Raw genomic sequence first — 15,826 nt, forward strand, 5'->3', positions numbered from 1 at the left:
AAAAAAAAAAAAAAATCCAAATCTTAAGCTGTTTGACCTTTTTCAGTCACTTCTTTACTTTTTATTAAAGTCCTCTAGCATCCAGGAGGTGGTAATCCCTCGTTTAGCTTGGATTGTTTGCAGAAAACAGCCTATAGTCTCACAGGGAGAGCTATAAAAGCAGCAGAAACCACAAATCACTTTGCTTATTCAGTTTATAAATCACTACACGATGCGGGTCACTCGTTCCCTTAGCTATCACTGGAATTAATGGCAGTTCATGAAACTCATGTGTCTTTATAAAAGAAGTAGTGTACTGTGAGCAACGCATGATTAGAGGACGATAGAAAGCGGCCCTCTCAGTCAACAGCGAGCGGAGATTCGCTGGTAAACGGCGCTTGTTTTGCCAGTAAAACGATGAATCAGAATCGTTGACTCACTTTGAGAATTTGTTGACAGAGATCTGTTTGTGCTTGGACTAAGCGCCATAACACTCAGCCATGCAGTAAATGTGTGGGCTGTAAAAAAAAAGAAAAATACAACAACAACAACAAAAAAAAACCCCCCTCTGAGTTAAACAGGTTAAAAGCTGCACAGGCATGCAGAGGTGGGTGTTATTTCCCAGGCATTTGTGTTATTATGTAAAGTTTTACTGAAATCTCTGGGCTCATGCTAATATCGAAAAGGTTACTGCTTCCAGTCTTCTGCGTGAAAAAATACTTGCGGAGAAACAGACGCCTACGTAGGCCGGGTTACACATTAAAGGGAGAAAAAAAAAGAGATCATTCTTGCTTGCTTGTGGTGAGCATTTAGTTATTGATCTCCAGACGAGCATAAATGCATAAAATACATAATCAGCAGGAGATAAAGATAAAGTTCCCTGAGCTATACAGATTCAGGGCTTCTTTCACATGCTTGTTGTTGCCCGAGGACAAGAATAGAGCGTGAAATGTTCAGCTTCTAGGCTTATTTATGCACATCTAAAACACTCGGTTCAAGCTAAGAATTTCAAATCTTTGTTCTTCCTCCGCTGACATTTTTTAAATCCTGACACCACCTGGGATTTTGTATTTTTGGGGGGGATAATTTAGGGTTTCTGGTGACAAATGTCTAGATAACGTATTTCTGTTCTGTTGTTAGTCATTTCTGCAAATACAAAAGCTACATGGATAAAAAGCTAATGACTGACTATAATGGAACAAGATGGAAGTTATAGTTTTGTTGTTGATCAACATGTGACTAAAACACCCTAAAATGTGATTTTAACTTTTTCCTTCTTGTGCAAACATTAATAATTAAAAACTGTTTATTTTGCCCACAGATCGAATAGATTAAGCAAATCTAAGCATATTATATATGACATAAAGCTATATTTGATCCTGTGCCTCATCCCAGATTAGTATACTTTTTTATAATATACACAGAAAACTGGGCTCTCCTGTAAAATAAATGTTTGATTTTGTGTCTGATGTTCCTGCGTGTTACACTCTGAGGTCCTGAGAACAAGAAGAACCAAACTGTTTATCATCAGCAACAAGCTTCATACATGCCATCCATCCTTTTATGGAATAGTTTATCTAATATTTTCTCAAATAGGTAAATCAATCAACATCTGCTTTAGACTTTATAATTTATATCAAATCGAGTTATTCTTCTAAGAAATGGTCTACGTTAGAAGCTTATTTAATTACATTTATTTATCAAACTCTCTGGTGCTTTCAGCTCGCCGCTGTAAATGAATTTCATGTTGCTCAAAGACTGAACACCACAGCGTTTGGATCACTGTGTGCCGGTAAAGTTCGCAGATCGGCGCTGAGATTTGGGCAGATCAGAGATTTTTAATACATTTCATTTAGGAGAAGTTTTTTTATCCACACTTTTGTTCTTCTTCTTCATCAGACAAGTTAACGAGACTGAAAACTTCCTTAAATTAGCTAAGAACAACCTGCCACATAACCTGAACAAATCTGCAGCTAATTTTTTATAACATTTTGTTTTTTCTTTTCATTAGAGCTCAGTCAGCTGTGAGCTGATAGTTCTGGTTTTGTTTACTATGTGAAGTGACGCCTCTCCTTGTAAAGGTCGGCTCGGAGGCTTTGACAAACTGGAGTGGCTGCTTTTAATCATTGCTGTTCAGGTTCAGCAGAAGTGCAATCTGGTCCTGCAGAGATTAAAGACGCCGCTCCCGCAGTCACATGCGGTGGCAACATTACAAATACTTTGCAGCCCCCGCAAGCACCCCATTAACAGACCACTCACAAAAACAGTAATGACTTGTGAAGTGCTCCACTCCAGCTGCGGTCATTTATTATTTTATTGCTCCAGAATAATGCCAGCTGCACTGGGTACTGCCACGTAGACGAGTTTACCCTTAAACTTTTCTTTTTCTGCACACAAAATAAACGAAGGATTATTTTAAAGTATTGACTAAAGTCGGCTGTTTAATTATCCTTCTAATTGAATAGCCAAACTCTGCATACTTTTTTTATCCTTGCTTGCGCCTCATTAATCCTCCCTGTTGTCCATATGTCAGCATTTACCAAAAACAAGTGAAACAGTTTATTTTGGCTCAAAGCCACTCACTGTGTTGCACTTCCACAATCCAGTTCATCGACTGTGTATTAATTTGGCAGATAAAAGATTAACCCCACAATCCTACCTCACAACCACATGAGGGGACAGCAATGTCTTCTCTAAAACAGAAAATGAACCTTCTAGATTACATTTAATCTCTGAAATAAAGAAAGCATTTGTAATCTGATATAGTTTTTTTGTGTCCTAAGAATGAAGTAATAATAAATAATGATTGCATTTTTATTTTTAAATGAAAGCAAATCACGTAACGCCTTTTTTGTTGTAATTTCCTGTTATACTAATGCTGTAAGACCCTGAAACTGTGGTATTTTTGCTCAAGGTCCTGTCAGAATCTCATACCAGCCCGTGTCTACGTGGGGCTGTCACAGGAAAGTGCAGGAAAGTTAGACTATTGATGTCTTAAGGCTCCAGATATGGTTCAAGTAAAGGTGTGAAGTCATGCGGCAGCCTCTGGCCGAGGGATCCATGGAGACAGACTCGGTATGCAGCGAGACGCACAGGTGGAGGTAATCAATCTCCTCAAGGAGGCAAAAATGTGCTGAGAACAGACCACAGGATGCAGAGATCTGTGAATGTGATCTGTCTGAATAACTACAGTGATTGTTTACCTTTTTTAATAAGAGATATTGTCAAACGTATTCTCTCTAACAGTAGTAGCGTACTACTTTAAAGTGAAAGTTGTGTGACTCACGATAATCATCTCTTTGTTGTCATATAATCATCAGGATCTGATTTGTATAACCTCAGGGGCAACTAGGAAAACAATCTGCACAGCTTCGTTCCGACAGACACATAATGATCTTTAAATTGATGTTACTGTTTAACAATGTGTTTATTTTTTATTTATATGCTACCGGGACATGTTTGATTTAGCTGTTTAGCAGAAGGTGACTAAAGGAGACAGGATGGGAGGCAGGATCGTGCAGAGACCTTTAAACAGTTTACAGCACGACTTCCTGAAATTAAGCCTCTCAGATTGGTTACATGAGCCTGTTATTGTAAATTTATCTACTTTTTGTCAACCCCAATTGGCAATTCATGTACACAATAAGTCATATTTTTGCTTTATAAGCATAAATATTAATTTTTGTGGTCCTCCTTAGCTGCTACAGGTCTAATTCTTTTTTTTTTAACTAGAGCTATAACTACATGAATAAGCAATCTTAAGAATGTATCTAGTTTACATTCATGTTATTTGAACTGTGTGAATGTCTAAAATTCACTTCAGACACATTATCTGGTTACAGCACAATTGTGCAGACAACTGTAGCTTAAAGGTTGTTGAAAGACCATTAAACAGACAGCTCAGAGAAGAGGAAATTACTAAGTGGCCTGCTAAATGTCTGCTGCTTCAAACGGTGGGCAGCCCTCAAATTCATCCCCGTCAAAAGAAAAGTCTTGAGAAATACAGAAGCGAGGCCACTTTGAAAAAAAACCTGCTTATGGCCTTTTTTTTATTTTATCATAACAGCACCGATGTGTCGTTGATGTCTGACGGTTCAAAGCTCTTTTGAGAGATGTAGATTAACAAAAATATATTTAAAAAACTGTCAGGTCTAATACAGGAAACAACACATTAAAATTAGTCTACCTTAAACCCATTAAAGTAGCGTAACTGAGCCTGTTTGCAGCACTGGCGCAGTGAGCCCAGGTGTCGACTCAGGTCAAAGGTCAGCTACTGACATGACCTCACCAATGGCAGGCAGGTCATTTTGTTCATGAGTCATTTTTTCTAATCAAAGCCATTTTTGCTTTTAATTGCTGGTCGCCGAGGGGAAAAAGCTAATAATGGTTATTTTCTAGTGTCTGTGTGTTTATCGAACGGCTACAATTAAATCACTTTTACAGATATTGAGAATATTTTTGGTGTGGCAGCAGCTGAGAGTCATCCTCAACACGTTCTCTGAGCTCCGGCATGAAAGGCAGCGGGCGATATGCATTACTTCGCAGAATGTGAGCCCCTTTTTTTTTTGTCTTTGTCCAAAAAACAGCATATTTACAAAGAGGCACTCGGGGAGGTTTTTATCCTCTACATGCACTTGACAGGAAGACCGTGGAGTTGACAGTTTTCAGCTTCAGTTGCTGTTAGCTCTGGTTGTTTTTGAGCTCACAGCTAATTTGTTTAAAGTCATGTCACAAAAAGCCTCCTTTCCCCACCGTTCCTCCATTAGAGGCAACCTTTATGTGCTGTTGTAGCTGTTACACATCTGTAACGCACCAGATGTTTGGTGTAACGGGTTATTGAGGATGCAGCTTTGAATGTGTCGTACACTGAGTCCGTAGAGTCATAAAGCTGGTGTCGGTGCTCATTGCTGTACTTTTGAACTTTACTATTTCGTAGTCATACGGCGTCTGTTTCGTAAAACTGCAGGTCGACATTCCCTCTGAGCCCTGTATAATACATTACAAGGACGATGCTGATTCATTTTTTACTAAAGCCTCTTCGGGTCTTGAGAGGAGCAAGTAATGATAGAGTGGTTTGAAAATATATTTTTTTGGGAAGCAGATTTATGTAGTATTAAAAAAGTTCATGCGCACACATGGCAATTTAAGTCATGATGTTTTTGGACTGAAGTGAAAAGAGCCAACAGCTCGAGAAGCGGCTTCAAACTAATTTCACAAGGCAAAGAAAACTCAAGACTGCTGATCCAGGAAGCTTTGAAGCTCGGGGACGGATGCTGAGAATTATATTTGCGCTGCGTTAGCTGTTGTAATCTTAATGACGCTCTTTTTGTTTTTTTCCTCCTCTCTCTTTGTTGCCAGAGAGTCAAACTTTCTGAAAATAGAAATGCAGCCCGACGTGGTGCTGCATACAGATGTGCTCAGAGGGTTCTCCTGAGGTGCTGCATTGTTTGTTTTCATCCTGCAGTCACAGGAATATTAAAAATCTAAATTTATCTCTGCAACGCTGACCACAGCAAGGAGGAAAAAAAAGCACCTTGAGCAACAAGGTTACATATAAACATCCTAACAAGTAAATATATGTCTTTATTAAAAAATGTTTGTGGGGGCTGACAGGAAACGAGGGAGGGAGAGATCCGACAAAGGTCCTCGAGCAGATTTAAAGTGGAACACAGCTGGCATGTTAATGTCCGAGCTCTCACCAGACTTTAACCTTCCCCTGAGGAGCTCTCTCTTCTCTCCTCTGCAGCCTTTCTGTATGCATCTACATTCAACATTACAAACTTATTCCACCTGTACTTCACTGCTGCTTCATTACTCTTTTTTATTTATTTTTTACAGCAGACATAAAAAGATATATTGCTGATTGATGTTTACACAGCTCTTATTCTGAAATACTGGCTGTTTTATTGATGCACCAATCAAGTTTCACCTACACTGTCTGATCTAATCCCAGTTTTCATTTGCTGTAAGGGGACCTACATTAAGAAAAGAGACAGAAAGACTTGGCTCAAATATGAAAAACAAAAAGCAAACTAATAAAAAAAAACATTTTCTCCAATAAGAGACAAACCAGCATGGATACTCCAGTCAGAGAGCATCGGTATTCAACAAGAAATCTTTGATGAGTTTATCTACCCGCTACATTTTCTTGTAAACTTATTTTGATTTATTTCTGATATTCTTGACCCCCATTTATTTAGAGAACAAGCTGTGATCTTATTGTGTTTAATTAGATTTTTTAAATGTCCTCACATATGAAGATGATTTCAAACCTTTGTTTGTAACAAAAAGTCTGATAGTAATTCTGTTTCTGGTTTTCACCAGTTCCTGAGGAAAACATCTGCTCAGTTAGCTTCTCTACATGCAGACTTGTAGAGGACCTGTGTGTGTGTGTGTGTGTGTGTGTGTGTGGACAAAAGCCAAGCAGGTAAAATCCCAACCATTGCAGACCTTTCATAACTTTCAAAATCTGCTTAGATATGATGAAACTTTTGAGTTTTGTTTGTGTATGAAGAACCTACTTCCTGTGCACGGCTCTTGTTCTTGTGCCATTACGGCTCAGTGTTGCCAGGTCACAAATGTAGGATTATCGTACCAGATACATAAATTTATTGTATTTTGAGGGAAATTATCGTACACCCGTCATAACCAAAATAACAAGTCACTCTAGTGTTAAATAGTGTCTGACAGGTACTCAGCGCTTCTTCTTCCAGACTGGCTCTGCTTCTTTCTTTCTTTTTCTTTTTCCCTCACTCAGGGGGCGGGCGCAGCAGACTATTCAGCCAATCACAGCCGTTGTTCTGAGGCAAACGCATATACGTCACTCGTAGCTCACATTTATAAAAGCATGATTGCATCTGTTTCCGGAAACAGATGCCTTCAGGGTTCACAAAAAAAAAAAAAACCCTGACAGGCTGATTACAACCGATTACAACCACACATTCAAGGAATGGTCAAATTATCGTATATTTGGCCTCTTTTGGGATTATTGATCGTACATCGGACAGAGGGCAAAATTATCGTACAAATACGATAATTATCGTACACCTGGCAACACTGTTACGGCTACATTTTGGTATTTCTTTCAGTAGCGACACCTTCTGTTTAAAAGGAGAACTGCAGCGAGTGCCAGTATAAACAGCAACTCTGATGTCTTGACTTCACACAAGCCATGAGTCAGCTGACGGTATAATCTCACCTTTAGTCAAACCATGACATGGCTGTATTCAGTTACTCCAGAGGTTTAATCCTTGTAACTTAATTTACCTAACCCACACACCTCTGATCATACTGTATGTGTGGCATCCTACCAAAGCTTAAATCTAGCAAAAATGCAGAAAAAAAATTGATTTCAACACTGACTAAAAAGACTGATTCATGGTCTGAACATCTAAAGATTTTTTAAACCCACTTTTCAGTCTGCAGTATTGGAATTTGTTCATAAAATTTATCAAACAACACAATCACAGTTCAGTTTAAGTTCACAAATTCACAGAAATAAGACTTTCAGACTAAATTTAGCACAATTTTAGCCTGGATGTCTGTGGTTAATTAAGATGTCTTTTCAACCTAAAAATCCCTTTCGGGTAACTGGTTGTTATGTAATACAAATTAACAGGAAAAACTCTGCTTTTTTCTTTTTCAAACACTGGCTTAAAAAAGGCACAAATTGTCTGTTGAGACTCTTTTGAAGATTTACTGGGATGTAATTGTCATCTGTAATACCAAGTATGCCAGGAATCAGCTACAAGTTTTGAAATCAGCTCATAGCTTGTGACTGCTGGTGGTTTAGTAATAAATCAAAAGAAATTTGAATCTGATTGCAGTTTTAGAGCCATCTGATTTTAAAATCTCTCATCAGGAAACCCTAAAGGCACAGCTTGTCTGTCAGTCGTAGCTGAGCCGTGACAAGCACAATCTTTTGATCTCTATCTCTGGTTTTGGCCAATCCTGGTCCAGGAGGGCCACAATCCTGCAGGTTTTACTTGTTTCTCTGCTCAGACACACCTGATTTAAATCAATGGGTGATTAACAGGCTTCTGCAGAACATGAAGAGGTGATTTAACCACTGAATCAGGTGTGTTGGAGCAGGGAAACAAGGAAAACATGGAGGATAGTGGCCCTCAAGGAACAGGATTGGCCACTTCCCGAGTTTATGGTCCCTCTTCTTCTGCTTTCAGTTAAACCTTCATTTTGTCTCCTATATTCAGCCCACAGTCTTCATACATGCCCACTGCTTTATTATCCTACATTCATTACTCTACAAGCCAGCAGCGTCTCTGGACCTGTTCCCTCTCAGGAGAGGTGACCTTCACTGATGTAGAGCTCAACAACAGAAGTTTTTCCTGCAGCTCAACTGCCCCTGATTTTCCTCCGTCGTGTCAGTCTCCGTCTCTGCGAAGGGGACTTTCTGTGATCAAACATCAGCCTCTGCTCCAGCATCCTTTAAGGCTCCTCGTTTGTTCGTCGTGCAAAGTACCGCGTCTGTACTTTTACGCTCTGTTCTTTTCAGCTTACTCCCACCTTCATTCACTGGCTTTTTACTGAGCGATGCGGTCCGACCCGAAATGGCCTCATTATGCAAGTCGTTTATTTTCTGAAAATTACAGATTCTGACAAACAAAAATTATTGATTCCGACTTGGCTGCCTCCTCGCTGTGAGCAGCCGAGCTGGCAAAACATGAGCCTATTTGGCGACGTCAGAGGATGCAGACAGTTTGGGAGGGATGACTAAGTAATAAGCCCAGCCAAACAACACGACAGATTTTTTTTTTTTTTCATTTTTCTGGGAACATAACACGTAAGAATATATAGCGCAGTAAGTGACCCAGTGAGATTTATATTGAATGGGTGAATGATTTTTCATTTTCTGTGGCGCACCGCGCTTCTCTGTTCTGCATGCGCCCCGTAGCTCTTTTCACAGATGCACACAAAGAGAGATAGAAAACATAAATTTAACACTCATCTGTATTCTGCCCGTGCGTCCCCAAAGTCAAGTCATTTTTCACACAATACTTACATAGGCAGTTCTTTTGCTTATTTTAATGCCATTAAATGAATGTATTGTTTTTTCCTCTTGTTAACAAGCCTGCTGGAAAGTCCTTGAAAGCTGTGAAGACATTAAATTCTCTTCATGAAAATAAAAGCAGATAAATAAACACAAACAAGATGAGTGTGATGGTGATAAAAAAAGTGACTAACCTTAACAAAGCACTAATGCATCATCTCTAATTTTAAGACCGTGATTGTACCGTTTTTTTTTTTTTTTGTATCTGCCTGCGGAAATAGCTTCCGTGGATAAACACTTGCGTTCAAGAATTTGTTTGTGCAGAATATGTACCAAGAAGCCCTGTGTGATCACACGCCGAGGACAGATAATCACACCCAAACAACGCTGTTGCTGCCTGGAGAACCGCAGAGAGGGAAGACGGGGGAGGATGCGGGGGAGGAGGGAGCGGGATTGTAAAAAGAGGAAGGAACAAAAAAGGAGCAAAAACTCTTGCAGAACGCCACACCACCGAAGCTGGTTTAGTATCTGTGAGTCAGATGGATAAATCCTCAGACAATCTGAGGATCGGTGGTTTGATTCCCAGCTTCTCCACTTAGAGTTTATGCACAACATGAAACCCATTATTGCTGCTGTGGTTTGTTTTTTTTCTGTGTTTTGTAAGGAAGGTTTTGCTCAGTTTTTCTTGTTTTCTGTTCATTTTTAGTTCCATGGGACTAGTCTTCATAATCGCCCACTGCTGAACTTGAAGAAAGTAATCACTGGATGTACATCAACAACTGATTCTTTTTTGGAGTTTTCCCAATTCAAGACGGACACCACAGCTAATCAACAGCACAAAAATGGCTAAAACAGCCTAGAATTTGTTGTGGTAGTAGCTGAGAGTCACCCCCAACACATACTCTGAGCACTAACTGGATACACAAGGTCTTGTATTATCATAAGACTGGACAAAACATGATTTACAAGGTTTGATCTTAGCTTAAAACTCTGGCATGAAAGGCGGAGGATGATATGCTTCTTTCGAGAAATGCTAGGCCTTTAATTATATTCTAGTTTTTTTTAGTTTTACTTTGTTTTCCTCAGTGATCTTTGCTTTCACCTCCCCAGTACGTACGATAATGTATCCTCGTTCTGGGCTCACCTTAGCCTTGTCTTGTTGTCTGCTTGGGTTTGTTTCGCTATGATATCCCAGTTCTGTTACCGAAACATTTTTTGGAATCCTAACCTGCATTCGGGTCCTTTTATCCACTAGTCAGTGACAGTTGCTTGTGGACATTTCGTTTTTTTGTGATCTAAATAGGCTCAAAAGTGCAGTTGGAATATGTTTGTGCCATAAAAGCCTGAATGTATAATTGTAGGCCAGTTATCATTGATTAGAAGCGTTGATTGGCTGATTGTGTGGTGAGTTTAGCGCATCTGTGTTGCATAGACGACGTACAGCTACCATGGTGACAGTCAGCAACTTATTCTATGGAATTATTTCTCATATGCATTTTTTTTCCCTTTTCCATTCTCTTTAAGAGAAGTGTGACCTTCTGTAAGCTTCTTTAAGTAAACTTCTAGTATGTACTGAAGATAAAAATTCATGGCAAGAATTATAAATTTCCATCTTGGTTTTACAGCGAGAGTCAGAGCATGAAAGTTCTTCTTGAAACATTTTTTACTCTGGTGCTCTTGATGTTTGTTTAAATCTGAGCTACTGTTGCAAAATACCTATATATATATATATATATATATATATATACCTTTATTGTCGTGTATTGATTAATAATTTACAACCTTTCAAGATACATTTGTCAGTAACTGCTCTGAATTGCAGGCTTTAACTTTTATCAATGTTTGAGCGAATGCTCTGGGCAGAGAGGTGTAAATAAAACATCATATCTGTCCTGAAAAAGCAGAAAACCCCTCCCTTCTGATGCTGTATACATAATGTGTGTTACTGTCTGCTGCTTGTTGCGGAACGGAGGAAACTGCAGATAAATGGGAGCAGCTTGCAGACGTCCTACGAGTGCGCCTGAATGTAGTCGGAGTCACTTTATAATGTGATGTTAAGTGTCAGTGTGCAGTTGTGTGCTTGGTCGTTTTTTGTGCAGTGGAGCTGGTGGCGTCCCCTGGGGCCTCTTTACCACAGGGCAGCCCGACAGAATCGGATGGCAGCCGCAGTGAACAGATGGCTGAGTGTGTTAGGATGCCTACACTGAGTCAGGGGTCACAGGAAGCTGTTTATCCAGTCAGGAGACAGCGTTCCTCCAGGTGAGCACCTGAACCTGATGCTACCTAACAAACCACGCAGTGGAGGGACAAGGACCTTTTAACTCACTGCATAATTTCCATGCAAGCATCTTCCTTGTTTGACATCAGAAAGAATCCAGTGTGGCTACAATCAACAAACATGGTTTAAGAAAATTTGTCCTCAGCTTACAGTGCTGTGTTAAAGAATATCACTTATACTCATGGGACTCCTCTTCATGTGTTTTCAATGCCAGAGATACTTCCTGTTTGCACTCATCACAACTAATGATGGTATTTCGATGAACACTGAACTGTTTTTGCAAGCCTTTTTTCATTTTTAGCTTTTATTTTTTATTGTCCAGCTTTTATAATTTATAAAAAGTAGTTTTATGGTCATTTGTAAGTGCAAATAGTGGCAGCAGCATCTAGCTGTAGCACTTATGGTGCAGTCTGGGTCCTCAAATATCATAATATTTCTGCCAGAATAGCTGTAAACGGTTGTTCAAAAAGCTATCTACGACAGGTAAGATAATAATTTATTATAATTTTTCCACTGAACCCCATCTTGAAACATTTGAACCAGAAAGAAGCTTTGCTTACGTTTTTGCCAAAATGAAAGCACGATTTGCTCTAAGTTTTGAAAATCTACCCAGATACGTGAATCAAACTTGCACTGCTTTCTGCAAACCTCTATACATGTTTCTTCATGTGTGAAAATATGCATCACTGTCACAAAAAAAGCAGAAATAATTGTCATGTAAATCATAGTTATTTTTTATCAAACATAATGCAACATTTGTTCCGAACGATCCATTTTATTTTCACAATTTGACTTCAGCAAGACTCCTGCAGCCTGTTTTGCTGAACGAAACTGAAGATTTAGAGACAAAAATCATTTTCCAGCAAAGGACAATGGTGCTGTTTTCTCTGCCCTTCCACCCAGCAACACAGATAATGTACCGTGATGCTGCAGCTCTCTAATGAGTGGATTCACACACCAGCAGCCAGGAAACTTAAAGGTTATTTTGCCATTTTCTCATCTCAGGGAAGATATAAATCTGCAGCCTGGAAGCCAATCTGACTTTTGATGAATGCAGCCTTTTGCTTGTTGCTCTCATCCCGCTGCTCTCGTCTTCCTCCCCATCTGCTCGTTCGGAGGCGATAAATGTGGAACGTGTGATGGAAGTGGCCGAGACCTCACAGAGAGAGAGAAACAGAAACTCTGCATGCGACAGACGGAAAAAACTTTTTTTGTCAATCATAGCTACTCTCACAGAATGATTCACACGATGAATCAGTCATTCATCCTTCCACTTTCAGCTCGTGTGGACTTCTCTGCAGAGCCCTTTCATCTTCACAACCCTCTTTCTGGGGTCAATTTTCTCTTCCTCACACTTGTAGCTTCGTCATGATGTGTATCAGACGTGTGTGTGACAACAGATGCAGCGACGGATTCACCTGACCAGCCTTTAAGCCAATAGAAGTGGGCACGGCTCTGCTGAGCTATGGCGCTGTCAGCTTTCCACGGAAGGATTTCTGGGTTAGGTCCCCTTTTTGTTGGGAGAAAATGATTGCGGGGAGAGATCTGCTAAACATGAAGCTTTATGAAGAACATATTGACTGGCAGGATTCAAACCTCTGAGAGGGGAAAATAAAAGCACAAGAAATGAAAACAGGAATGCAGACAGATTATGCCGGGGAGAAAACCGACTTGGTTCAAACCGCAGGAAGGCAGTTTATACCACTGTGCTGTGCCAATAGAAATACAATTTAGTCAGTTTTCTCCAATACCAGACAAATGTCTCACTTGACGTTGAACTCAGGAGGAGCCCAGCATGTGTGCTGCTTTCACAAATGATAAAGTGACTAAAGCTCTGCTATTTCCTCTGACGGTCTTTCCTACAACCCGCTGAACACAGCTGCTTGTTGCACAGTGGCAACCACTGTATTCTTTTTAGGACAATACTGCGCTTGACCTGCAGGGCTTTTATCTGGGCAGTGTTTGCATGATTGCGTCCAGTGCCGTGTTTTTGTTTTGTCTAATACGACCAGTGATAAAAATCACAACGTGCTAATCAAACAGGATATGACTAAAATATAACACACAGACATTAAACATTACATTTGCAATGATAATTTTGCTGTTGATTTATTTTGGTGCCATAACCAGGATGTTTTTTTTTTTACAGTAGTTGAAATGCATGATGGTCTCAAAGAGCAAAATACAACTTTTCACAAAACAAAATCACATCTTTTTTTTTTTTTTTGCCAGAAAAGGTCCAATTTTCTCGTCATTAAGCAGAACTCAAGTCTGTTACAGCAGTTTGATGGCATTTTCTGTTTCTTTATTATTATTTTGTGTTTTCCTCATCAGAATAAATTATTGGACCTCACTGATATCTTCCTCAGCAGGAGACAAGCAGCAGGTCTGGTGCTGCACTCATCGCTTCTGTCAAAATGCTACATTTGAGGACAATTAATTAGCTTGGATGGATAGATAGATACTTAATTAATTCCAGAGGAAAATAAAAAAAATTAATAGCATCATGATATTAAATAAACTCAATAAACTCGTTACACATATTAAACTCCTGAATATATGCTAATTTTAAGGTTTGATGTTGGATCATTGTTGCAGACATCCCAGATTGACACAAAATTAAATAATGATCAAATTATCATCAAATATGAGGCAAAACATGTCAAATGTCTAAATCACACGTGTCAAATTCAAGGTCCGCGGGCCAAATCCGGCCCTCTGTAACATTTCATCCGGCCCCCAAGATAACATTTAGATTTCATCAGGTCCGGCCCTCCAGTCTGGGACAGATCAAGTCTCTGATTCTTATTTTGCTTAAAAAACTGAGCCTAATTAGTGAAGTATTCTCTAGACATTGACTTAGAAGCCAACAATATATAGTTTTAATTTCTGTATGATCAGGTTTTTGTTGATGGCTTTTTAAAAAAATCTGTTTTAATGTTAAAAAATTCATTTAAAATCTGAGTGAGGCGTAAGAAATGACCGCTAATGATGTGCTTTTTGAAGTTTGATCTATTTGTCTGTGTTTATTTAAATTCTGTATAATCTGTAACTGGGAAAAGGTAATTGGTATTTCTATATGAATGATTTGACATAATACATCTAAAACCAAGGTTAATTTATGTAACTTTTAATAAATTTTGATCGTGATTGACCCTTGGCTAGGACCAAATCTTTAATTTTGGCCCCCTTCCGTTACTGGGTTTGACACCCCTGGTCTAAATGATAATAATATAATTTTTTAGATTTATTTAAGAGAAGTTGTCAGGTGTTGACACAGGTTTTTATATAAGATATAAAATAAGATAAAGTTTATTGCCATTATACTTTTCGACAATGAGATTCTGGTGGCACATTACCATGAATAGATACAATTGAAACATTCTGCCTACATTTTTTCACATTTATAAAGAGACAAAAGAAAAAGTTGATGTCAAATTGGACAGTTTATGCGTCCCTCGGGTGCATGACCCTGTTGTACATTTAATGTTGGAGTTATGGGTTATATATATATATATATATATATATATGCGAACCATTTTGTAATCTGAAAGAGTTTTTGGTGTAGAGTGGGGTAATGGAGACCAGCGCTCCTGGGAAAAAGCTGTTTCTCAGTCTGTTTGTGTGGGATCTAATTCCCCTGAACCTCTGTCCAGATGGAAGTGGGTCAAGCTGCTGATGGCCGGGGTGTGTCCTGTTTTTCATGACGCTTCTAGCCTTTGTCTGTTCTGTGAACGAGTAATTTACTTCAGTCAGTCACAGGAATGACAGCCTGTGAGCTTTTAATGAAACCTGCTTTATGGAGCTGCTCCAGAATAATTTTATTTCTTTTAATTAGAATAATTCTGAGGCTATAAAGACAGAATTCCAACTTTACAATAAGGTAGGAGCCACAAAATGGGCTTAGTTACACAAGAACTAATAAGGAATTATTCATGAAATAATTGTAAAGTGTTGTAAAAACTTAATAAATTATTTAATTTTTTTTTTTCATTGGCAAGTCAGTGGTTCTCAGACTTTTGCAATTTTTTAATTTAAAAAAATCATATACGCCTCATTTTATCATAATATGATCATATATTGGTCATAAAAACTCACATTTAAATTATACAATTCACCTTTTGGTTTATTTTAAAAAACAAAAAAGCAAATCAGTCAGCTCAAATGTAACCTGACTAACATTTTAACTTTTTATTGCTTTCTTTAATGATGTAATCCTTTAAACTATTAAATAAAGGCACCTGTCTACCAATACTATATTAAAAAATATTAGGTTAAAAACCCGAAGTTTATTTGATTTTGTTTTTAGCAAAAGTCACAATAGGTAATATATGTTACGCAAACACTGCATCTATGTTTTTATGTTTATGAAAATACTGAACTGAAAAAAACGAGTTTAGTGGTGGTGGAAAAAAAATGTTCTTGAACTACTGATGCAGTTTATCATTGTCAGATCACATTACTGTTTTTTACTTAAATTTGAGATACTTTCAGTCTAAATTAGCCATGACATCAATGCTGTCGTCCTTTAATCTGTCTAGAATTATTATTTGTAGATAAAT

General features: G+C 38.6%; 1 protein-coding gene across 1 annotated transcript in view; it reads left to right on the plus strand.

The window, feature by feature from the left end:
* The window catches only part of pitpnm3 (PITPNM family member 3), a 78,973-nt gene that overhangs the window by 17,728 nt on the left and 45,419 nt on the right, over positions 1-15,826 (plus strand).

This window comes from Kryptolebias marmoratus, linkage group LG2 (assembly GCF_001649575.2).
Source record: "Kryptolebias marmoratus isolate JLee-2015 linkage group LG2, ASM164957v2, whole genome shotgun sequence".
Classification (NCBI taxonomy): Eukaryota; Metazoa; Chordata; class Actinopteri; order Cyprinodontiformes; family Rivulidae; genus Kryptolebias; species Kryptolebias marmoratus.